The following is a 25,047-nucleotide window of genomic DNA, read 5'->3' on the forward strand; positions in this document are numbered from 1 at the left end:
AAACCATTTCTGGGAACAAAGGCACCTGTATTAAAATCAGTGTTGTTGATTTTGGCAAACCGTGATCAAATAGAACAGAAAAGAATAGAAAAGATGGTACAAATCTGATTATCCCTGGGCATATAATTCTTGGTGCTTCACACATCCTCTCTACCCTTCCCACATACATCTTGGCATGACCTTGTATCCTTTATTTTGCACCACATCTTTTTTGATTAAGTGAAAGCTGAGAGCCAAAAATACCCTTAAGACTGTAATAGGGTGAGTATGAGAGAGCACTCTGTAGTTGGAGCAAGCAGGCTTCACAGGGGCAGCTCTCCTACGTGCCAAGTCTCACCACAGTCTCCTGTCCCCTGGATCCTTTTGGAACCCATTCTGAGAAAAATTCAATCATATGTTTAGTTAATTTTAAACTAAAAACCAACCAGAAGACAACCAAAGTTAACAGTACTCATTCAAATTAGAAGTTCTCCCGTATATGGAAAAAGTCCTTGGCTGGGTTTCTTAGCTGCTGGAAACGCACATAACTGAGTCCATAGGCTGTTTCATAGTAGCTAAGCACCTTCCCAGTGCTTCTTTCTAAAGGCATCAAGAAAAGCAAGATGGGAAAATTAATAAATACCTGAATCATTCAAAAAAATGTTAGTGAGATAAGAATAGCTGGAGATTATCATAGCAGTATGGAGAAATGGGAGACTGGCACAGGATCCTTCCATGGCAAGGTGTGGAGCACCTGGGGACTGTCGTTGTATGCACACCTCTCTTGAAAATAAAAATGTGGCACCTTAGCATGCCCTCAAGACCCAAAGCATTTTACAAGCAGAAAGAAGTGTTACCAGCTTAAAGTGTCATTCACTACTGAACTGTAGCATAGAGTGAAAAACAGCATCTATTCAATAGCTGTTTGGGACAGAAAGTGAAAAACAACACGACCATTGAAATGGCAAGAGGCATTTCTGGTAGGCAGAGTGTAATTAGCCAAGTTGGCCTGTGGCCAGGACCTGGAAGTTAGTCATCTCCTTTTGTGAAAAGTGCCATCAGATCTTCAATGACTAAGAGCATTCAGGACTTTGGGTTTATGTCTAATCCAGAAGATGGATAACAATGCTAAAGAAGACACATCAGAGGCGAGTATGATCATAAACAGGGAGGATATGCAAGATATCTTCCAGAAGGGGGGGGGGGAGGGAAATGGAGCTCTAGGCACTGGCCAAAACAAACAGAAGTCACCATGAGTGGATGGGGGTCATTCCAGGCTACTATACGAATTACATCAGGAACTGACATTGCTCTCCTCATGGCTTCACAAAGTTTGGCTTTAAAACTTGAATGTCACTGGCAGAACAAGACAAAAATGCTGCACCCATGGTCAAAGAAAGCCAAGAAGGAAACTCAGGGAGATAGAAATTAGGAGTCTGATTTCACTTGAGGGAACAATTAAGAATTATTTATCGAGGATGAACTAATGGATCTTTATTTTTAGAGAAGAGCTTTGGGGAATTTAAGAGTTTCCCGCTCTTAGCTCGTATTTAAATAATAAATAAGTATCTATCTGAGTTCTGGGGAAAGTTCAAGACAGCGGTTCATCCAGTTGCAGCCAGGCCACAGGAAATTGTTTTCAAAATTGAAACAATAAGAATAACTAGCATTCCTGGAGCCAATTCAGGTGTTCTGCCATCTTTTCAGAAGGCATACAAGTAAATAATTTCACCTAGCATTGTTATTGGGGCCTGTCCTCTTAAGACAGTGGAGTACTCCAAAACATAAGTTTCTGAAACTACAGCATTGATCAGTAACACACCATTCAGCAAGGAAGTCTGCAACTGTGACAAATGAAGCCTGCAAACATAATCCTGATGGATTTTCAGCCATCGACAGACTGAACAAGCCTGGATACAAATGCACTTGTATTGAAGTTTGACTACAGCTCATATTTGAGCTGAAAGAAGGGTTGAAAATCAAATCTGATGCTTTTCATCTGCTTCAAACTCTACCTAAAATGCAGACCCACAAGGCTAGCCATAATTATTTACTTTAAAAACATTATGCACTTTGCTTCAAGTACAGCCTTTAATGCTGCCTGCAAGCTATTTATAGGGATTGTGTCTTTCTCTATCCATTTCACACACACACTGTAGCAAAAGGTCATTCATAAGCATATATCAGAAGTGGAAGACAGTGAAGAGGCATGCTAATCAGACTTGCTCCTAACCACTTGCTCTTCAAAGAGCAGAGTGGGGCTAGATACTAATGTATTTGACCCTTCAAAAGCTTAGTAGCCAATTAGCTTTCTAAAGGCTATGATGAACTGCACTCATTTACTGTGCATCCACACATTCAACTGTCATGTTTAACAAGCAGCAGGACCACCTACAGCTGCCCAGCAAGGCCTTTTGCATACTTAACACTGAGGCCGCGTATGTAGTCACTAGAGAGGAAAAAAGATGTAAAAAGCACAGCTTGGTATGACTTCCACAAACGAAGCAATGTCATTCGCAAAACTCTAAGATTCCAGTCAGTTCCATAATTTTCCAAAGTTTTTCTTGGATTGTCAGGAACCGCTCCAGAACATCAGTTCTCTTTGTTGAATCAAAGGCAGGTCTTATATTTCCTTCCAGAGCACCATAGTCATCACCCCTGGAAAACCCAAGGTGATCCTTGACATCTTCATTGGAAATATTGTTACTAAAATGCCAGACCACATCTGAAGATGTGCACACACTTGTTTGACATGTCTAGCTCATGTTTCCCTCTGCCCTGCCACAGCATACTTGGCCAATACTGGAGCCCATCATGTTGGAACACTTCATTCCCATCCATAACTCACAAGTTGGCAGTGCAGATTTGCTGTTTTTCTTCTTAGATATCAAAGCAAGCTAGCCAGGGCTCACAAAACAAAGTCCAGGTAGATAAATGCAGAGACAGATTATCAGAGACTCTTTCTATCCCTCAGTGTCCTTCAATCAATGCAACACTTGAAGATCAGCAGGGCTGATAGCACAGCAACCAAATGAAACAGTTGTGATCACCCTTTATCTGAGAAATAACTGCACATACTTACTCAGCTACTTGTGAAGGGCATTTATTGGTCTGGTACCAAATCACTGAAACACTTAACATATTCTTGAGTCACATACGTCCCACAAGTGAAGCATGTCCTTGGCAGGAAGCTGAATCCAAACAGACTTAAACACAGGCTTAAATATAAGCACATACGTAAGTGTCCCACTGAACTGTGGCTGTGTTGACATTCATATTACTAGCCAAGGTGTCAAGCGGAATCATTTACTAGTTTCTTCTCTCTCCCCTTTTACTTTTTTTCTACCGGAATCTTCATAAAGAGAAGTTGTGCTTCATACCAAGTAGGCACAACTAATCTGTCTTTTTTTAATAAAGAGAGAAATTAGGTGAGAAGGACAATGGTGACTGTGAAATTGGAGAGAGATGTTGATGTCTTATTTCTAAAGCCCCTAATTTTTTAAAAAGTGCTGTATTTTAGCCCTTGGCACCAGTGATTATGCAAAAATAAGGCATTGCATTTGGCTACTTTGAGCTAAAGTTTTCTTTAAAAATTTCCAGTAAGCTAAACTTAATGGAAAGTCAGGGTTGTTTGTTTCACGAATTAAAAGGAAAGTTTCCCTTTTTAAGTAGCAAAGCAAGAGATGGGGAATGTTGCCTTTTTCTCAATATGTGCCAGTTACACTGTTGTACTCTCGAAACTTCATACGCTTTTTATGTCTCTCCATTGAGCTGCCATGATCTGCCTAACAACACTTCAGTCCCATATCAATTTGAGGGCTACATCTAAGACTCAGCCATAATTCATCAGGATCAGATGGCAGCCAGTCCTGAATGCATCTCCTGAGAGCTGGGACACTTCTCACCCATCATGGAGCGAAAACAATTACCCACCTGCTCCAGGGCCACTTTGTCAAATATGATACTTCAGGGGGTGATACCTACCTGTCATACTGATTTTTTGGATGTTGACACAGTGGTTGGAGCAAACATCTGTTGCTGCTACTCCACTGTGATCTCAGTTAGACTCTCCAGAAGCAAAGAGGAAAACGTTTCAGTGCCTCCCTCCTGCCTGCTCCACCTGAGAAACCCTCTGCGTCTCATCTGAGTGGCTGAACAGCTGTGACCAGATGACACTTTATCCCCTTCTCTCTTAGAAACATCAGTTTAATTCCTAGCTGCTCGCTCACTGAATCCTCACTGCTCGTGGCATTCCTCTGGCTATCTAGCTGTGTATGGCCAATTTCCCATCCTTTCATATAATTATGAAAGGAATGAAGCCCAGAGTGAAGCCCAGAGTGAAGCTCCAAAGTTGGGTGTCCAACTGAATAGGGGTGTGCTGAGATACTAGGACAGGATAAGGGACATAGAGCAACGTACTGGAAGAAATGGGTTGCAGTCTGCTGTCCTTCCTGCTATGGCTGCGTGCCTCATGCAAACCATTTAGAGCAATGCATACTGTCCCTTATCTCTAGGATTTGCTCATTATTCAGGTTTTGGGGCTTTTGGGTGCTTTTTGTACTCTTCCTACTTTGTTCCAGTTGTGCAAACAAAAAATAGTTCCCTTAGTAAGTAGCTTCAGTGAATCTGGGTGAGTTGAAAAATGAGACAGGAGACCAGGGTCCACCACTGTGTGATGCTACTGTAAAAGAGACACATGGAGGGTCAGGGAGGAGAGTTAGGCTGGCTAATGTAGCGAGGGTAGTCTGTTTGGGTACCTGCTCACAACCTGTGGGAAGCTGCCGGGGTCAGTCCTCACTCTGGATCTCAGCCTAAATTACTTTTTTGGGCTGCAGGAGTAAAAATTCAAGCCAAACCACCAGCCCTGTTGGGCTTTAGGCTTAGACATGGTATCAACCCCTCTTTTCCAAAGCTGACAGCAATTACAGGAGGATGGCAGATGCTTTCTCCCAGTAGCCTCTTGCTTTAATGAGCACCTCCTCTGCATCTAACTTAAGATGTAGCTGAAGACCCTCTGTGTCATGCACAAAGCTTACATACAGTGTCACTTAGTAAATAATAAAGACAGCAATAAAATCATAGCTATCTCTGGGATAGACATTTTCTCAGTATGGCAGCTTCCAGAAGTTCAAAGTTTCGCAAGAGCAGAATACATGAAGGCTGTGCATGTTAACTAATCAGTGTTTCCATCTCTATGTGATCACTTTCTAAATTGCCATGAAAGTGGCACCGAGAGCACAGAAGATGAAACTCTTCTGTCTGGGTGCTGTAATAACACTGAATGCGTCTGAGCAGACTGCATAGCAAATGGGCACTGGAGATGTTAAATATCTCAGTTTTCATCATTAAACATCACAAGCTAGTTCCTGTTTCCTTCTCAGTCACCTCTCCTGACTCCATCAGGCTATTGATGCAACGCTGAGTGGTATGTGGCAGCACTTCACTCTCAGTGGAGATTACTTATTTCTTTTTTAAGGCTTCGACAACCCCCACCCTCTCTGGGTTTCTCAGTTGGTAAAGTAGCATCTCAAAAACTAATGGGAAGGTGTGAGATGTGATATGACTTTATGAGAAAAGAAAATTTGGGCCAAGGGAGATGGAGTTTGGATTTTGACAAGGGACTTTGTTTTTCTGTTTGTTTCTTCTCCCTAAGAATATGCTTCTATTTTTAAATCTGAATGCATTGCTGTGATTCATATTGTAATTGCTACAGGAAATCAGGAGGGACCGCACCTGTGTTGGACCATGAGGGATCACAAAGTGATGCTAGTTCCTCCCCGTACTGACTAATCCCCTTTGTCTGTTGTGCACAAACACCACTACCTGCCCGAAACCCCTTCAGCCCTCAGATTTCCATTTACAGCTGTCTCCAGACTGTTGCAAGAAAAGATGATGGATAGGCAGAATTTTATTTCCATTAGAATGAAGCCAACTGAATATTTCCATCTGCTTTATTAAAAATACTAGTTGTCGCTTTGCTTAATCTTGAAAAACACAACATGTTTCTGCAGCTGAGTTTGCATTTGTCCAGGAAATGGATGCCTGAGGTGGAATGATTTTCTGTGGGAACAGAGCAAGGTGCAGTTTAGTGCCTTCCCTCTCATGGGCAGAGGGCATCCAGCTTGGGAGAGAAAAGCTGATAGCCCCACAATTACCATCTCCCCAAAGGGGTCGTACTTCAGGTTTTTGGCAAGGTGGCCCCTGAAGTCCAGCAACGAAGGCAGTCAGGGGGATAACTCAAACTGGAGACCTCCTTGTCATCTCAGCCTTGCCATTGGGCTCGCTGGTCCAGTCCCTGGCCACGTCCAAGCCCTGCAGAGCCCCGCTTTCCCTCCTTGATGGGTTTCTGTAAGTCCTACTCTTGACACACTGCTTGTAATATGTAGTTGACATCAGTTACAGAAGATTGCTGGAAGAAGTGAGCACTGAAGTGTTTGGATTCAATGAGGCAGGAGGCATGGGGAGGGAAACACATTCAAAGCACAGGAGCTTGGCATCTGACATAGGGGCCTGAGGGAGTCAGATGTGGGTGAACAACTGCTCTGTCACAGTGTCTGTATAACTAAAACTCTGTCCAAAGAATAGAGTTTGTTCATGGTTTTTCTTTTCTTGCATTGCTTCTCCTATTTCCCTCTTGTTTTCCCAGAAATAGAACATGACATTTATTTTTATGGACAGCATGATCTTATGGCTATTCCCCTGTGATGGGGTAATCTGAACACAATTATGTTCTGTTGACAAAAAGTGATAAAAGTGTATTGTGTCAACACTCTGAACTAACAGATTTGTCATCTGCTTTACTCTCAGATAATAGAAACAGAATTAGAAAATGCTCTGACAGACTCAGTCCTCTTCTATGGTTAGGTAAGCCCCAGCTCTGTGCTTGGTTACTGTACCCCAGCATTCTCCCTCTTCCAGCAAAATCTGCCTGGCTGTGTTTTAAATTCAAGTGTAAATTTTGTTCTGATGGACTTCTTTTGGCAGCTTATAGCTTATATGCTTTGAAATAATTCGACCTAAGTTCTCCATTCCACTTCAGTTCTGTTACTTCCATTTTTTTCCATGGCTTTGGAAAATCCGACTTTTTGGTGTATCATTTTTTGCCATGCAAATTTCCTTCTAGAAAATGTAGTTGACAACAGTACCTGCACCGCATCCTCCCTCCATCTGACTTCTTCATGAGTTCATGGACAGCAATTTACCTGGACTGTTGTTTTCATGAGACAGGCACCCACATTTGCCCAATATGTAGGGCCAGCCCTAAGCACATGCAATTTTCAGTGGAAAGATATGCATAGCTTCTTAAATCACTATCCCATCCTAACTCTGAGGACAAGTCTGCACTTCCAACTCTCGGTTAGCTGGATGACATCTACTGCTTAAGAGCTAAAAGAATGATGATATCATTCAAGCAAAACAGAAAAAGCTTTTTCATGGCCAAAAAAAGCAATTTCCAAAATTTCTGTAAAACATTTTGTTTTGCAGCTGTGACTCCTGCGCTGTTAAATGCCATTAAACAGCATTTCCATACAAAAGGGGCATGTGCAATGTATATTAAGGCTTTCCAAAAATAGGAATCAATAACCACCAGGTGCAAGTGTGGAATGAGTCAAGCATGATAGCATTTGGTCACCTGGCTAATGCCTGTCTGAAAAGATCATGAACATTGGCCTCCTCATCAGAGGAGAAGAGATGATGGGTGCCATAAAGATGCTTTTAGCTTATATGTCTGGTCCTTCCTCCGCTCATTCCCCCAGCTTCCACGTTAAACTCTATGTCAGACTGGGACTCCTAAAAATCAGCTCTTTTAGGACCACAAACATCAGAGTAATCCAAAGCCTACTCTAATTTGAGATGCATGCTAGACTCCCTCTCTCCTCCAGCCTGTCCACTACAGTCCACTTTGCTCCTCAGCTTCTGCAGTGCCCCAGTGCATCCAGCCACCAGCAGCTTGTCCCTGTGTAAGCTGCATTTTGCACAGGTGTTGCCTTTGGTTTGATACATTTGATGTTTGAACAGAAAAATGCAATCAGTTTTGACAGCAGGGTGAAATGAACTGAGTATGTGCACATGATGCACTCTTGTTTACTCCCCTGATCCATCTCCTGCCAGTGGGATTTTTTGTGTGGGGGTGGAATCAAGGCATTTATATCCTGAAATGAGAACAATGGTCTGGAATAGTGATTTGAGGTAGTTTGGCACCATATTTTGATACCCATAGCAACCTTTAAAGAAAATTGAGCTGGACATTGCAATGGAAACTTAGCACCATCTACAATTTAATTTGCAACCCAAATTTCCCATAAGAAGCCACAGCCCATTACCACACCTACAGAACCACTCTTGAAAAAGAGCACAGATCTGACTCTTGTTCTTCCTCCTCCTCTCTGACCGCCAGCCTGCTCAACAAAAGGATGCTGCTGTGAGAAAACAGCTAAGAAAAAAAAAAAAAGGTGCTAAAGTTCTTTTCAGAATTGACTTAAAGCAGTAAATATATCATGTAATGAACAAGTTTGGATAAAATGAAGCAATATCACTACGGACAACAGATTTTTGCCTACCCACCAGGTTGACCCTCTCTGTGTTACCACACCTAAGGCTTATCAAGTAAATCTCCTTGAATAAATGAGTATTTCTCTTGTTTTATCAGTATCTGTCTTTCTATCCTAATGTATATGACCATATCAAAACAAGATGCATATACCTAATGTGATTTATTTTACCAGAAACACTTGGTCCTAACTATAATAATTTTGTAAGTTTACACTCAAGATTGTTTTTTTGGTACAATTTGGTCATGATTTTAGCACTAATCCAAAGTGTCTTATAATCCAAGATACTCAGCTTGTAGCACTTGAGTTTTCCACTGGAGTCAATGAGGCCATTATTCACATGCTTAAAATCAGGCATATGCTTAAGTGCTTTGCCTTTGGGATAAAGAGCCCATTTGGGACTCTTCGGTACTTAGCTCTGATAAAATCCATCAATCTTGCTTAGATGATTAAAACAAAAGCATCTTTCTCAGAACTTCCAACAGATGTTTTCATAAATTTTAACATACTTCTTTTCCCTGTCTCATTCATTTCCAGTACAAGTATTCCCTTAAAAGCTGAATGAGGAAATCTGTAAACTTAATGGAGGAAATTTATTTGGATAGAAAGACATCTAAAGAAGTATAACAGCACTTGCAATGATCTCTGGCCAAATTCTGCACCCATTAACTTTCTTTATGCCTTTCCCCACTGCCAGATGTATCCGTGCAAATGAGATTTTCCAAAGTAACTATTGTCTTCTCTGAATCCCACAAAATCCTTTCTAATAGTCTCTGAGCAGTTTTTAACAAACCAAGTGAGTGTATAACTGCTTGCTCCATATGTCTGAAGTGTATTCGTCCTTCCACTCGCCCCATTTCATTCTGTCGACAACATGCATTTTGTCAAACATCTTACTGCAAATCAGTCAATGAAACTGAAAGACATTTCAGCGCATTTTTATCAACAGAATGTAATTTTGTGCAAATCATGCTGTCAACAGGAAAGAATGCCAAAAGAAAAGTGAAAGAACCCAAACTCATTTTGTCCACAAAAAATAAATTACAGTTTGCTTGTATTTTGTGCATGTAGACAAAATGGAAACAGCAAAACTTCCCCATCTGTGGACAAAATTAAGATGGATCTCTTAATTCAGGAGAACAAATGGTATTTGGTAGAAAAATACCAACAATATGAAGGACAGCTGAGATGCTGAGTCAGAAGAATTTTTCCAGCACTGTACACCTTTCACCATTTTAGTTGTATCAGTGAAATGCCACCTGAGATATTTAATCCATTGTAGCAAAATATTCAGTGATGGGCTCAAATACAGGAAAGCAGGCTGAGCTAAAGAAAAACACAGATGCTATTTCATTTTCCGGTTGATGAATGGCTCAGATTGCTCTGCAGGTGCATGTCCAGTGCTGTCTGGATGGTGCTCTCCAGTCACTGATGCTCCACATGGCTTTGTGCCATAGCTGCAGCCACCTTCCATTTTTCTCCATTGTGATGCTTTCATCCTTTTGTGGCTCTCAAGTTTGCTCTTGTTATTACAAAGCTTGTTCTTTTGGTAACCGTCGCTATACCTTGGGGTCCCAGGCTACCTGGCACACTGATGGCTTGCACCACGTGACACAGCCCTGTGGTCACTAAAGCTCTGCAGGTCAAAGCAAAGAGTGGTTTCAATAGCTGACTTGCAACTGCTCTACATCACAGGACTGAAACCAGTTTCTACCTCGCAACAACTAAAAGGCCTTTTTTGCTGCTCCACAACAGGGACAGGATTCCTGCCTGGCCCTCTGTTAATGCCCAGCAAAACCCACCTAGGCAAAACATTTGGCTTCTCTAAAGATGGAGTGAAAATTGGCCCCTGGGAGCAGAAGATTACAGGAGGACATTAAACCATGTGTTTTCCTACACCTATTCAGGCTTTACTTCAAGGTGAATTATGAATATAAGCTTATTTTTTATAAGGTTGGCTTTTTAATTGTCTTTAATATTTTGGCAGTATTTTTCTATGGACTGGAGTTATTTCTTAATATGGTAAAAGACAACAATAACCTTCCTGGGTTTTTTTGGAGAATTTCACTATGTTTTTAGATCACCTTATCCCTTCCAGTTCTTCAGTGAATTGCTCAAATAAGGCCTTGGAGAACTGACAGTCCTGAAGAGTTTGTATGGGGCCGGAGGAGCAGAGACGGTGGCTGTTATCCAGCATTTTAGAAATCAGAATGAGACTTACCACATGCCATTTTGGTACACACTGTGGGGGATAACAGATCATTTTCTCCATCAGTCCCCAGTCTTTACTGGGGAAAGCAACGATCCAGCCAAATTCCCCAAGTCCTGCTCATCCACAAAAGAGGGACGCACAGAGAGAAGGTACGCATTGTGCAGCATTAAAAATGTAACTGCTTTGAGACACGGGCCAGCACACTGACACCAAAAGCTGGCAGCAAATATGTCAGAGGGATCACGAAGTTGGCATGAGAGGGTTTCAGCTAATACAAGAGATTATTTTCAGGGCCTCATTGCGTGCCAAACACAACACAAAGCTGGCCTCAGAGAGCAGCACTTCTGCTGGAGCCGTAGGGGGTGGCAGCGGAGCAGAGCAGACGCTCAGGGAGAAACCAGGCTTGGGTTTTTATCTGGGACAGCACTAGGGCTCTGCAGGGACCAGCTACTTTTTGGCTGTGTGTCACTGCTGTATGTCTTAGCTAGTCTCTATTTGCAGCGGCCTGCCTAAAGTGCCTATGGGATGGGTCACCTTTCTGATTTTTATGCCCACATTGACATAGTATTAGGAGAGGGATTTGGTGCATCCGTTTGGCTGCACCAGGCAGCTCAAGTGAATTTCAGATTTGAAAGCCTTCATTTTTCTCAACATCAAGGACCTCCTGCTGTTTAATCCTTACCTGCCTTTCTATCCAGAGCAGCCCCAAAGGCAAGAAAGTATTCATTAAAAGCATAGTGTCACTTTAAAAGTGGTCGATAGATTCAGTGGGAAGACATATCCTGAGGAATGAAAAAATAATTTCATACCATTCTGCTGTGCACTTCTCATGGCATCTTCTTGCCATTTTGGTTGTGCCGACAGTGCTGAATATTGAAAGAAGGATTCATACCTGTGAGGCATAGCAAGCAAGCATTGCAAAGCCTTTACGTGGTCTGGATCAACAGATATTTTCCTCCTTTTAAAAGCTCTTGTGCCAAAGCCTTTCTGAGTAAGTGGATGAGGGCAATGGCTGTACCTTCAGCCTGGCCATCCTCATCCACTGGCACTAAATGCCCTCACCCTGATCAGTTCTGCTAGCGTGTGGCACAGGGTTTTTTCATAAGCATAGTGGACTGAGAGAGACTGAAACTTGTGCTTCTTCCTTTCCTCAACACTTTGTACTGCGGCAGTCAGAATTGAGGTCTTGCTAACAAACGTGTTTTTTCTTTATATGTTGACTTCAGCTTGCACAAAATCCTCAGTCCTGTCCTAGCCATGTCCACCCAACCCCACCTTTTCAACAGAACTGTGAACAAAAGAGAGGAAATGAAGACCTGGGAATTTCCATGTGTTTAACAGCTGATTTCTTGTATGCATGTTACACAATTAACTCACAAGGAAAGCTGGAAAGCTTATATCAACATGAAACTACAGTACTCAGCTGTAGGACACCTGGAAATGAAATCAGTAATTACTAACACAGAATTTACCCACATCCTCATTCAACAGCAGCAATAAAATTATGGCAGTGGTGATCAGAAACAAATATTCAGATTGCAACCTCTGTTGCTTGCCTATTATTCTGCCAAATGCAACCCATCGGCACTTTTAATTTAGAGTGAAAAACTGGGCAGAGAACAGAAAAAAATGGGGAGAGGATTTGAGTGGTTACTTCATGGTTCAGCAGCAACTGCTGCAAAAGCCATGCTTTGTCTATGTTAATGGGAGTCAATGCATCATCTGCATTGGTTCCCCCTTCACTTCAAGGGAGTGGAGGCTTGAGATGGGTGGTTGAGAACAAGCTGTTTGCAGAAACTCATGAACTTTCCACACAAATAGCCTGCTGAAGTTCACTCTAGTCCACCTACTGTCCATCATGTCAAGTAGATGGTTGCAAGGCCTCCTGGACCATTTTGTGATAAATGTGGGACCTAGCTGCATACACAGCTGGCCTGTTCCAGGATAACCTATAAAATGCACCCAAAATTTTGAGCTCCAGAATGGAACTAAGTCACCCCTTGGTACAAGTTTGATAGTAAGGATTGAGCTGCTGGTTTGGAGATTTACCTATCTGTCAATATAAACATGCCATTGGAGGAAAAGAAAATTAACGTTGTTAAATGTAATAGCAACAGTCTCCCACATCACTGTGGATGTGCTGCTGTTGATATGGTAGATCATGGCCAGGAAGGAGTAGTAAATACAATGCTCATGCAGAGCTGTAGAGAGGTGTGTAGGAGTACAGTCAGGGTCACCTGTTGAAGACAGCTCCCAAAACTTCTGCAAAAAATGGCTATTTGTACTGAAAAGCTGAACTCCTGATAATAGAAACCTGGACACCTAGCCATTTGTTTTTAAATGGCAAAAGTGGGCTACTGGCAATTTCTTGCAGAAGCACAGAACAGTTCAGGTTGGAAGGGACGTCAGGAGATTTCTGGTCCAGCCTCCTCCTCAGAACAGGAACAAGTCTGAATTCAGCCCAGGTTGCCCAAGGCTTTGTCCAGCCCAACCCTCCAAACAAAACCTCTCTGGGAAACACATTCTGATGTGGACAGTCCTCATGGTGAATTTCCTTTTTTTTTTTTTTTTAACTCTTTTGTAAGTTAGAACCACCCCTCTTTCAATTTATCACCGTTATCTCTCATGGTCCCCCCATTAACCTTCTCTCTCTCAATTAGGGCTGATTTTCTTGCATACATGTTATGTGATAGAAGCTTTCAGTAATGGGAATCAATCAACATGCCCCAGTAATTCTAAGTGCACTATGGGAAAACAAAAATACAACTTTCAGGCAGAGGTATTGTTATGCAGCTAATTAATGTATAGTGGCATTATGGGGGAGTGTGGACCCATGAATCCAAAGCAATTTACTGTGTTCTGCTGTACATCAGGAATCTGCAAACCCTTTAAATGTCTAACATTTAAAAGTATGTGTATCTTCCAACATGCAAACCTAGAAAATGTTCACAGGCTTTGATGTTGGCGCTTTTCATAGCTGGTTTTTTTGTTGTTGTTGTAATAAAATCAGTTCAGCTAATCACCATTCATGGTACGGAACTTATTTCATTTGATCTGCAGTTCAGAGGAAAACAGTTCTTGGTTTTATTCCTGTCCCAAAATACCTGCAATTCTATTCAAAGATGGACTTCAAACTGCATCCTTTGCAAAAACCAGAGTTCAGTTCCCTGATGCTAGCAGTTGGATCCAAACCTGATGTCGCATCAGTCTTGGCAATCTGCAAAAGACCAGTGGCTTTCAACCCAAAAACCACCTGTATGCTAAATTATTTCTTCAAAAAACAAATCTGGAGCAGGTATCTGCAAGGGTAGGGAAATCAGCAAAGCCTGGCCTCTGCTTCACTCAAACAGCTGGCATTCCAGGAAACGCGCCAATAAAGGACTCTGGGGTGATTTTTGCCAAGTTGAGTTTTTAATTTGCGTAGTTACGTGACTGAATGCAACATAGATCTTTAAGGTTCAAAAATGAGAAAAGAAAATGGAAGTTCATCAAAATCCTGCAAGGTTTAGTTGGGGTTCTTTCTTTCTTTCTTCCCCTTGCTTGAACACCCCTAAGCCAAGCTGGAGGGCCAAGTGGCAACCAAAGTATTTTGCCCTGAAGGGTATTAATAGGGGCTGATAATGTTCCCAGATCATTTGTAGCCAAATTAAAATCCTGGGACTCTGCTCAGCCATGTGAAAATATAAGCCCTGCAAAACTAAGAGGAGTGAGGACAGTGGAAAGGGATGGAGCCCTCCAGCTCAGCAGCCGTGATGGTTTTCGTTAGAACAGAGCCAGTGAAAGGTATTTTGACAACACTGGGCTGCCCAATTTTCTCATCACCTCCATTTCATGTTTTCCTCAGAGTGCTTTTACCAAGTGATACAAACCACTGCCACTACGCTGTGCACTATCTGGGACATCTTATGCATATGATCATTTTGAGGGGTGCCTCTGAGCATTATACCTGCTTTCAAAAGACAGCGCCTGTGCCCTGCAGAAAGCATTGCCAGTACTCCTACAGAGCAGGTGTAGCCAGCAAGCTCCCAAGCACGGTTATTTTAATGAGCAGGAGCTAGGCTTTCCTCCCATGTCTCACCCAGGGCTTCTCAAAAGCTCTCGCTTCGCATCTGAATTGCACTCGCTTCTAATGCATCCAGCAGATTTACACCTGTTTGTGGAGCAAGCCAAGAACATTTTGAAATTACCTGGCCTATAATTTTGGCCACCCTTTGCCTGCTGTGCATTTCCCTGATACATAGAATGAACTCATTCACTCCAGCTATTTGGATACACACCTCTCTTTTCCAAAACTGCTTGGTCTATTTTAGCATAACTTTCAAGAACGTCTCTTAGTACAGAGAGTCATTGAAAAGCACAGCACCATTAAAGCACCCGACAACCAGCTGCATTGCTCCAAAACTGATTTATTGAAAGGGATTTGTGGAAAAAGGGATTTAACATGCCTACTCTTCCAATATAAATGACAGTGCAAAGCTGATCTGCTTTCCGGTTTGTTTGACTTACACGTTTTATATGGCACATGTCCCTGGAGGAGTTTATTAAAACGCACTAACAATTACAGTATGGAAAGAGATATTGTGGCCTATTGCTTGCAGCCAGGCATCGGTTGAACTCCAGCGCTGACAGTGCCATGCACTTGCTGTGTGGCCTCTGGAAGTCATTTGACCTCCAGGAATTGAGTTGCCCAGGTGAAAGGTGGCCTCAGCCCCTCTCTCCAGCAGGGCTGCTAACATGCTCGGCTAGGTCAGCTCGGCGCTGCCTCCACTGCTGCTTGCACTGCCAATTGCTAACCACTGCCATGAAAACATGAGGAGCAACACTTGTCTCAGGGGTATAGGATTAATTAATTTGCATGGACAACGGCATTTTGGAGATGTTGCACTCTGTCTAATTGCCAGGGACTGTAATAGGTCCCAAGTGCATCTTATTCTTTACAAAAGCAATGCTGCACAGACAAAACCATCTCCGGGCCCTCAGACTGCTGCATTATTACTGTGGCAAAAGCCTGTCTGATGGCGAGAGCCCTTTGAAAACGACAGCTGAATCAGCTCCCAGATATCAAAGGTTTGTTCTGGTTGCCGCAACGCGCAATAGATTTCTGCTGCAGCATCTCCAGGTTAACCTCTCTGTTATATTAAAGGTGGGAGTAGAAATGTCAAGACCCTAATAGTGAAAGGGAATTTTTGTGAAACTCATCACTGTGTGTCCAGAAATATGCCAGGCAGGATCCTGTTCCTCAGGAAAATCCGAGGATGGAGATGCGAGAGTGATTCTTTCTGGGACCATTCCTCAGGCTCAGCCGGCATTATCATTTAAGAAATCATATGAAAGAGACTGAGAGAGGCTGGAGAACAGACACCTCAGAGCAAAACTAAAATTCAAACATGAGGTAAGAAAGGGTGGGGGGGGAAATGTCAGGGTTTCTCTGGGGAGCACACAGGAAAGAGCAGGCACTACCTGCTGCGGCTGTTTTGAAACATCAGGTTGTCTCCACCCACGCTGCGTGCCAGCGAGCCTCAAACAGAGGCAAAAAAATACACCTGTCTTCTTCAAATCTCTGGGAGCATCACTTTCACCTTTTAAATGCTCCAGCCACGCAACCTGTGTCATCTGCGTGTCTCTGCGCAAAAGTCCAAGCATGCAAAACACAATAACCTCCCCAAAGTGGCACCACAAAGGAAACTTCAAAGACCTGCTGAAGCCAGCAAAGAATTCACCTGTCAGAGGAAGGAAAAAATGGAAAGATAGGGAAAAGGGAATTGCAGTAGCATATGGAGAGCTGTGACAGTGCGGGGAAATGGGGCTTAGGAAACGCTGCTCAAGTAGCACGGCAGTGGAAAGACCTGCAAAGGGCAGTGTTACGGGATAGGTTGTTGGAGAAGCAAAGCCATGGTGGTCTGTAAGAGACAGGCCACCGCCAGAGCCACTGTAATGAAAAATGTCACCTGAGTCCTTCTGCAGAACCCGAGTACTAGAGCAAAGCCCACAGCAGCACCAGAGCTTGTTTGGAGATAGCAACACCTACCTCCATGCAGACAGGCTGCGTTTGTCACGTACAAGCAAGCTTGCTTTGCGCTCTGATGGGCTTTCAGTCACACCGGTGAAATTTTGCAGCCTGACAGCACTGTGTAGGCGTTCGTTCAATCATTACCCAAACGTGTCCGGCTTCCTCGGCAAATACCCCGTGATTTACAGGTGCCTTAGTTGGGGATCTGTGCAAAGCTCCCCATGTATGTTTGGCATCCCTGGTCCCTACCCCACTGCCCCCATCTACGAGGCTCATGCTACTGCTCCAACGATGAGCGAGCCATGGGGTTTTGCACAAAAGAAGGCCCTGGAGAAACACAGATGCAGGACTGGAGTCTTATATGTAATGTAGTGATACCAAATGAAGAAATAAAGCAAAGTCTGCAGTGCTTTCTCCATTCTTTCTGTCTTTCTCATTTCCTGTTGCTATGCCATTCCCCAGGCAAATACAAAAGAAACAGCTTCCTCAGCTACAAAAATGAGATTATTCAAAGAGCCCCTCTGTCTTCTCGTATTTATTGTGATAGGCAGCGTTAGAAGTGTTTGACAACAACTCAATTATTCGCAATGAATAGAAGCAGGATAGGCAGGCAATTATCCACTTTACCCGTGTGAGAGTCACCCATATTCAAAATCCACATTCAGAGAGAACCACATTATTTCCAAACCATTTTGCATATTTTTAATTACCAGCTTCAATTTAGCTGGATGGTTATGACTCCAATCAGTGTGCTTTGGAAGGGCTGAGCACTTGGTTTTAAGCCAGGCGAGCATTGTCTCATTCACATCAGCACACTAATGTGCAATATTTGGACTGTTTGGGTTACATTTTAAGAAGCAGCCTCCAGAATGGTGCACAGCATTAGAAAACCTGATTAAAAATTTTAATCAAAATATAAGAAATGGGAAAAAATCCATTAAATATAGATTTCAGCAAGGTGGAAATATTACATCAAAAAATTAAATGACATGGAAAGTTTTTATTGTATGAACATTTAATTTTTTTTTTTAGAACTTACTTTCAAAACAAAAATTATTGCTTTTTCTATGTAAATGTTTTTACTTAATATTTGAAGTATTTCTGCTTACGATTTTAAATATTTTGAGCAACCTGAACTGTTCTTTCTGGAGGAATATTTCTCTGGTTTTGATCTTGTTTCTTTACTGGGTGAGAACATTGCACAACTGCAGAACATCACAGGAAGCTGAAAATCTAGTTTCTACCCTCTGAAGTGAATATATGCCCTTCTGTATTATTTGCTCCAAAACATGATCTCTTATTGCAGCCAAATTAGAGTCAAAAGGGGAATGACTTTAAGTATTTTTACTAGCTTTTAGCTGAATAATAGTATGCTACTCACGCAAAAAATGGTAAATCGTGGCTTAGGTGGCAGAACTGTTCAGTTTTGAAATTGGAAATTGGACTTTTACATCCACTGTTGCATGTGTTATCAGAATATTTGGGCTACAGGAATCCACATTTTCCTGTGTGAAGATTTCTAAGTTTCACAGTATCAGTAGTATTCCTAACTCTTCAGCTGCTGAAGGCACAGGATTAGACAGGATTGACACCTTCCTTTTTTTTAAGAAAACCTTAAAACACAGAATTAAGCAAAAAGTATTACTAAGCATAATTTAAAGCCGTTAGAACCAGAAGTCAAAAAAATTTCTATTATTTTAAGTGATCTTGCAACTAGGGGAGAAAATTCACTCTTTATTTTGAATGTACAACTTTGCAATGCTAGTGCCAGAATTTTGATAAAGTTATTCCTAGTCTTCTGAGACATAACAAGGATCAGAAGTTGGTCCATGTTATTTTTTACAGCTTCCTTAAGTTTTTACCCTATCCAATTCAAATTCAAAGCACTTCCAAGTGCTTACACATCTCAGAGCACCCAGGCTTCAAGCACATAGGTTGCTCCTGAATGCACAAATCTAACTGCAGCAACAAGTCCTCCTTATGCCAGCTGTGAAGATTGGGTCAAATGAGATCAAAGGATCAAGGGCAAGGGCTTCCCACTGCTACCCCTCCAGAATATCATTTGGGGCTGTATACATACTAATGAATTCAAGAAACTCTCAGTTTCCATCCTTGCTATGTAGTTCTCCTTTTCAATTTTATTGCATGCTCTTCATCAATATTCCTCAAAATGTTGACTATGAGCTGGACAAAGAGTACATCTTGCCTGGACCTCACCAAGGTCCCAGACCTAGGGCATCTCCTACATTATTGTGTGACGTCCCATATTTCTCAGCAGGAGCAGTCATCCATGGTACAAAACCACAATTCCTGGCTCCAAAGGCAATGTGCAGAGCCTGCCTGGCTGGGTTGACCTGCAGCCAGGATCTCTGCAAAAATTGGGAGCCTGTAGTAAAATTGTGCAGGAGATCCCAGTAAAAATTGAGCAGATCTGTTCCACATTTTTCATTTTAATCCCTGTAACAATATGTCCTTAAGGACATATTTGCGCCATGTGACATTGCCTTGCCTGCGTGGCACCACTTTGTGATTTCACTGTGTGTGTTTCAGGTTTTGCAGCACTACAAGCTCTTCAAGGTAGTAAAGACAAAGCTCCCTTAAGTCAATGAGCCTTGGATCAGCTCTTAAAAGTTTCAGTGCCATGACTATTACTTAATTTTTATGTTTTCCTTCTTGTTCTCCCAGAACGCCAATAAGAAAACTTGTTCGGGGAAATCGGGGTTTATATGTGCATATTTATCCAGTAACATTGTGGGTAACATTGGCTCATGTTCTACAGTGTGTTTGTTTTCATTGTGCGGATTTCATCTGCTCAGGGGGTTCAGTTATTTGACCTATATTAATATTTAATGGTACAAATACTTAAATTAAAAGTCCAGGCACAGCCAAGGCTTTTGGTGACTCAGCTTTAAACAGCCACCCTTCTTTACAATCTGGCTACGTTTGAAAGGTTTTGATTTCTTGCAGGGATTGAAACAAGGAGCAGTACTTTTGATGACTGTTTCATGACTGTTTGAATATTGTCTCGGCTAATATTTTTGTACATCAAGTCTACATTGTAAAGGGCCTTTGTGCAGTTCTGATTTAGTAAGCAGAAGAGATCTGCGGAAAAATGAAAGAGAAAAATCTCAGCTAGAATAATAATATTGATCATTGTATCAAAGCAACGTCTGTTTTTACTTTGCAGTCAGGCTAGACCGGTATTTTAGCATGGGCAGTTACTGACAATATAATAAAATGTTGTCTTTCTCTTCCTTGTTTCTCCAAACTAGTAACTTGTTAGGTTTTTCACTAAGGACTGTAAAAAAAGATATTATTCCACTAACTCTGTCCTCTTCCAAAATAAGGTTCTCCTGGGTTGACTTAATCTCCTGAATTTCAACCAAAAAGCAATCTTTCCTGGCATGCCTGTAAAAGAAAATTCAGCCCATGAAAGGGGTAGGAGGCTTCTTGGCATCAGGATAAATTATCTGCATAGTACAGTTCAGTCTATAGATTTTTTTGCTATGAAGCAGCATGAAAGCAAGTGAATGGCTCGCTATGAATCAACCAGCTGCTTTTCAGTACCTTTCATTAATCCAGCATATCTCAGCTTGCCTTTCACTCTCTGCACAGTGAAGAATATTCCTGTGTCTACCTTCCGTGAGCAAAATGCACACTTTTGCCTTGGGCTAGGGATGTGTCAGGAAGTGGAGGAAAAAACCATAAACCAAGCCTCTAAAGAAAGAAAAACAATCATTAGAAATACACTCAGTGTAACTATATAAGAATCCTGAAAGTTGACAACATAAAGAAAAAAAAATTGAACTTATAGCACATGTGCAATCAACTAGGACATGATGCAGTTAAAAAGCACACAAAAGCTTTATACAAACTAATGAATTTATTTGAGGCTCCACTGGGTGATATACAATGACACATTATTTAAGTAACCTGTAGTTTACTGTTCACATAGTAATTTCCACCTCCCACCCCGTCAAATAGAAGAAACATTTTCACCTAAAATCTTAGATGATGATGATACCAAATAGCAGGAGAGGATGTATAAATGAAAGTAATTTAGTGAAGAAGGTTTGACTGACATGAAAAGACAATAAAAGTTATGATAATGTTAGGGATATCAAAGGGAAAGCCAGGTGGGCAGACGAGAATAGGCAAGTTCCCAAGTCAATCTGAAAGGCGTTCTTCAACACTGGGGAAAATCCAGCCATTTATTTTCCAGCTTATCACTCCAAGGGTCAAAAGCTATGTATTAAATTTGGAGCACAAAGACCTGCCTTGTCTAACAATTGTACTTATTGTAGAGATGGGCAGGGAGGAGGGGGAAGGGGAAAACTTTCAAAAGCTCCACACATGCTTTAGAGAAGATGATTTGGGATTTTTCTCTCTAAAAACCAGGCCATTTGAATCTCACCTGTCCTACTGTTTGGGGAGGTGTATATTAAAATGCTCTTCTCGGTGTTCATGATTGCTTTTTATTGGAGCATGGTTTCCTCTGTTTCTCAGTTCGCTGGGTGGTAGTCACCATCTCTGTTGAGGAAACAGCCTGGCTCCCTGAAAGTGTTCCCAGATGGGAAGGCAAGACCTGGATTTTCAGAATAACTTAAGAAATTAAGCTCCTCAACGTCTCTGAAATTATTAAGCTGCCCACCCAATGCTTAGCAAGTGCATGGCTTAGCCCAGCAACCCAGTCAGTCTTCAGCTGAAGTGATGCAGTTTGGATAAGGCCCTTACAGACGGCAAGTGGCTAAAATCCAGCGGATCAGTTCCCAAAATCAGAGTGCTGCCAGCTGGTAGAGGAGCCAGGCTGCATGAGCGATGGGTGCTGGGAACAGAAAGGCTGACAGGCTGGGGTCCCACTGCTAGTGCAGTTCCCTGAGGACTCCCTTGCAACCCAACAGGAATTGAGCTGGTACAGGGATCACCAGCAGCTGCCAACCCACAGAGATTTGGCTACTGGATTTTTATAGTGCTGACACCTAGTTAGAAGGGTCTTGCTCTTTCTGAGATGCGCTTGACAGATGTTTAGATGTTTTATGAATAATAACAGAAAATAAGGAAACACTCCAAAAACCCATGGGCACTTCAGTTGTCTGAGGGATCCTACACTTCGGTAATATTCCTTTTCCTTCCTGTTGGATTCATTGATGATTCTGTCCCTGTTCTTATAACTGCCCTGTGAAAATATCAAAAAACAGACTGGGAAGAGAGGATTTTGCTTGCATCTCTTTCCATTTTAAGTTTCCATCTCCCCAGACAAAAAAAAAACAGAAAGCCCTGCTGAGAACAGAGTAAATAACAGTCCCAGTGATTAACTCCTCTCCTTTTAAAGCATACAGTCAGGTGCTCTGAGCACTGGACTGAGCCTTTCCAGCTTAACTCTGCCAAGTTGGAAGCAAAAAGGTTTTTTTTTTTCATACTTAGGGGTGGAAAAAAGTGCGAGACATTGTTCTCCAGGACCGAAAGGGCACGAAGGTTTCTATTCTGAACCTGCTATTTTTGGGACCAGTCCAGTGAGTCAGCGGAGAGCCCCTCCGTGTGCTGACATGAAGGAAATCCCGACTCTGGGTGTTGCTTCCGAACGTGCTCTGAGCTCAGCTGAGAACAATACAAGTGTGATGTTTCCAGTGGGGGCAGCTCAGCTCTGGCTGCTGTGATCAATGGGTGGATGGATGGATGGATGGATGGATGGATGGATGGATGGATGGACAGATGGACGAACAGCAGGGCAGCACAGCTGGTGGAACAGTGAGGCAAATGGCAGGACCAGAGGGGGCACAATCACATTGTCTAATTTAGCCTGCTTTAGCTGGCAACCAGAGGTGCAGCACACAGGACCAAGACAATTTACGGATCCTCTAAAGGCAGGGAATTGAGGTACCCATCTCTGTTGGGCCAATTCAGAGCATGGTTCAGGTGGCTACAGCTGGCATAGTGGTTCCCAGTGGTACCAGTGCAGCCCCTCAGAGGAGAGGACTGGGGAATTGCACCTCAACGCTCTCGCCTCTCCCTTATTCAAAGGATATTGCCAAGCAAAAAAAAAAAAAAAAAAAAAAAAAAAAAGATTGAACTAGATGGTGAATTTTATATTCTGGAATGGCAGTGGAAAGGGACACACATTACTGCACCTGTATCTTATATTTCCTTTACATACCTACAAAGTTAGCAAATTTCCTTTACCTCTCTTTTTTAATAAGAAACAGATCTGGGTCCTTAAATATCATACATTACCAAAACCTGGGTATACATGTTGGAAAAAAAATTCTCTTTGTGCAGAAACGCATATTGGGGCCACCTTGTGCCTTTCACCAGCCAGCTAGTTGTGCTAGGATGAGTCTATAGCAATGCTCCCACCTGGAAAGACTGTGCTTTGGTGTCTGAGGAAACACAAAAGTCAGATGTTAATCTTGGATTAAACCAGGTTTGGTTTGGTTTGCTTTTGTACCCCTTTTTTCTTTTTTTTTTTTTTCTTTTTTGAGCCAGAACAACATGAAAGTTTTGAGCCAAGAGCTCCCATTCTATGCAAACTTTTCAAATACTGAAGATTCAAAGTCTGTGAGTCATCCTGACAGTACAACTAACGTGTTAATCTATCAGATTTCCTTCCGAGTACCAGTAAGAAAGGAAATATCATCATAACAGGGAGAATGGTTTCACTTTCCAGCATCCACTTCCCCAAGAGGTTACTAGGTAACTAAATATAAGGCCAAGTTTGCCAACAGGTTGGCAGCATTCAGAGTCTCTAGCCTTGGGGATCTACATTTTGTCACTCAGGCTGAGCTCCTTAAGCAACAACCTTTGAAAATGTTCATTTAGCTATTCTGAATTGCCCCCACAACAACACAGAAAAGCACCAAAACAATGTTATTACATGATGAGCAGACCTGTGGCTCTTTTCACATTTATTTGTTTGAGTTTCTTCAGTTCTATTTTGAATATTTTTAATGCCTTCTAGTTGTTGGGCAATATTCTACACTGTGCTGGTGAATGGGTCAATTTTGTTATGTGGTTTTATTTTCAGCATCGCGATCAGCTGATCTTCATCTTGAATAAAGAAAGACAGGCTTTGAGGACCAGACTCACCTGTGAAGCAGCAGTTTCTGAAACCATTGGCTTCTCATCTGCAGCTCAACTAGGCAAGGATCAGTAACCAATTTGCAAACCTCTTTATGGCCAAATGCTTAGACTGCAAAAAAGAGCCATGCCATGCAAACAGAAGCGATTCCTCAGTCCCATGAAAGGAGTCACAGGCACAACTCCTTCTGAGGTTTGTGTTCTGCAAACATTTGTGTCAATAGAAAACTATCATCACACCAATGTTCATGGAAAGCAAAGGCACAGGAAGTGCAAAAATAGAACTGATTCATTTTCAGATGCATATAAATATTTCTGGGGAAAAAACATTATTTATCCATCCAGCTCAACTTGAATCCCTAAAATCAAAATAGCGTTACTGGGAATGTTGATGGGAAATAGGAAAAGTTAAAACAGAGATACCTTGTCAAGGCTATTTCCTTGATAAGCAGGTTCCACCTGCATCCTTATAGCTAAAATGAGTTTATTCCTGCTTCACCAACTGATGGAGCTCTTTACTGAGCAGTATCTAGCAGTGATCAAGGTGATACTGTATCTTTTTGGAGAGGCAGCCCTCTCAAGGATCTGTTAATGTCGTGACTTGCCAATGATGTATTGCTCTAAAAATGGTGCCTTCTACAAAAGAACAGGTCCTGGAGCAGATTTAGCCCTAATTACAGGAAGGAAGGAACAGGAGAGGTATGCAGATACCAGGAGATTCATCTTGCCAAAATAGAAAGTGTGTTGCTGCAAGCTGGAGAATTTAAATGGTGATGCTTTGGGAAGAGACCCATGCTAAACAAATACCTCCTCTGCAATAATCAAGAATTAGACTAGAAAAATGCAGATATCTGAAACCATAATGTATGTGGCTTTTTAGATAAGAGATTTATTTACTTCTAGCCAGAGAAACTCAAAATACCTTTTTACTTCATCTTCTAATATAGCACAGCGTCTCACATTGAATCTATGACTCAGTATCATACAATCACATCCTGTTTTTATTAGGTAATTTAGTCCAAAGTAGCAACTGAAGAAGTCCCACTCCCCTCTCAGTACTTCTCAGATTTCCTGTATTTGTCACCTGAAGATGGTTATTTGATATCCTGCGTTACTGTTAATTATCATTATTTTTTATACTAGACTTTTGAATTAGATTACTATGTTAGTCTAATACTGATGACACTCCCATGCAATTATACACAAGGGTGCACATCAGA

This window comes from Platalea leucorodia, assembly GCF_965183815.1.
Source record: "Platalea leucorodia genome assembly, chromosome: 5".
In the NCBI taxonomy this organism is placed as follows: Eukaryota; Metazoa; Chordata; class Aves; order Pelecaniformes; family Threskiornithidae; genus Platalea; species Platalea leucorodia.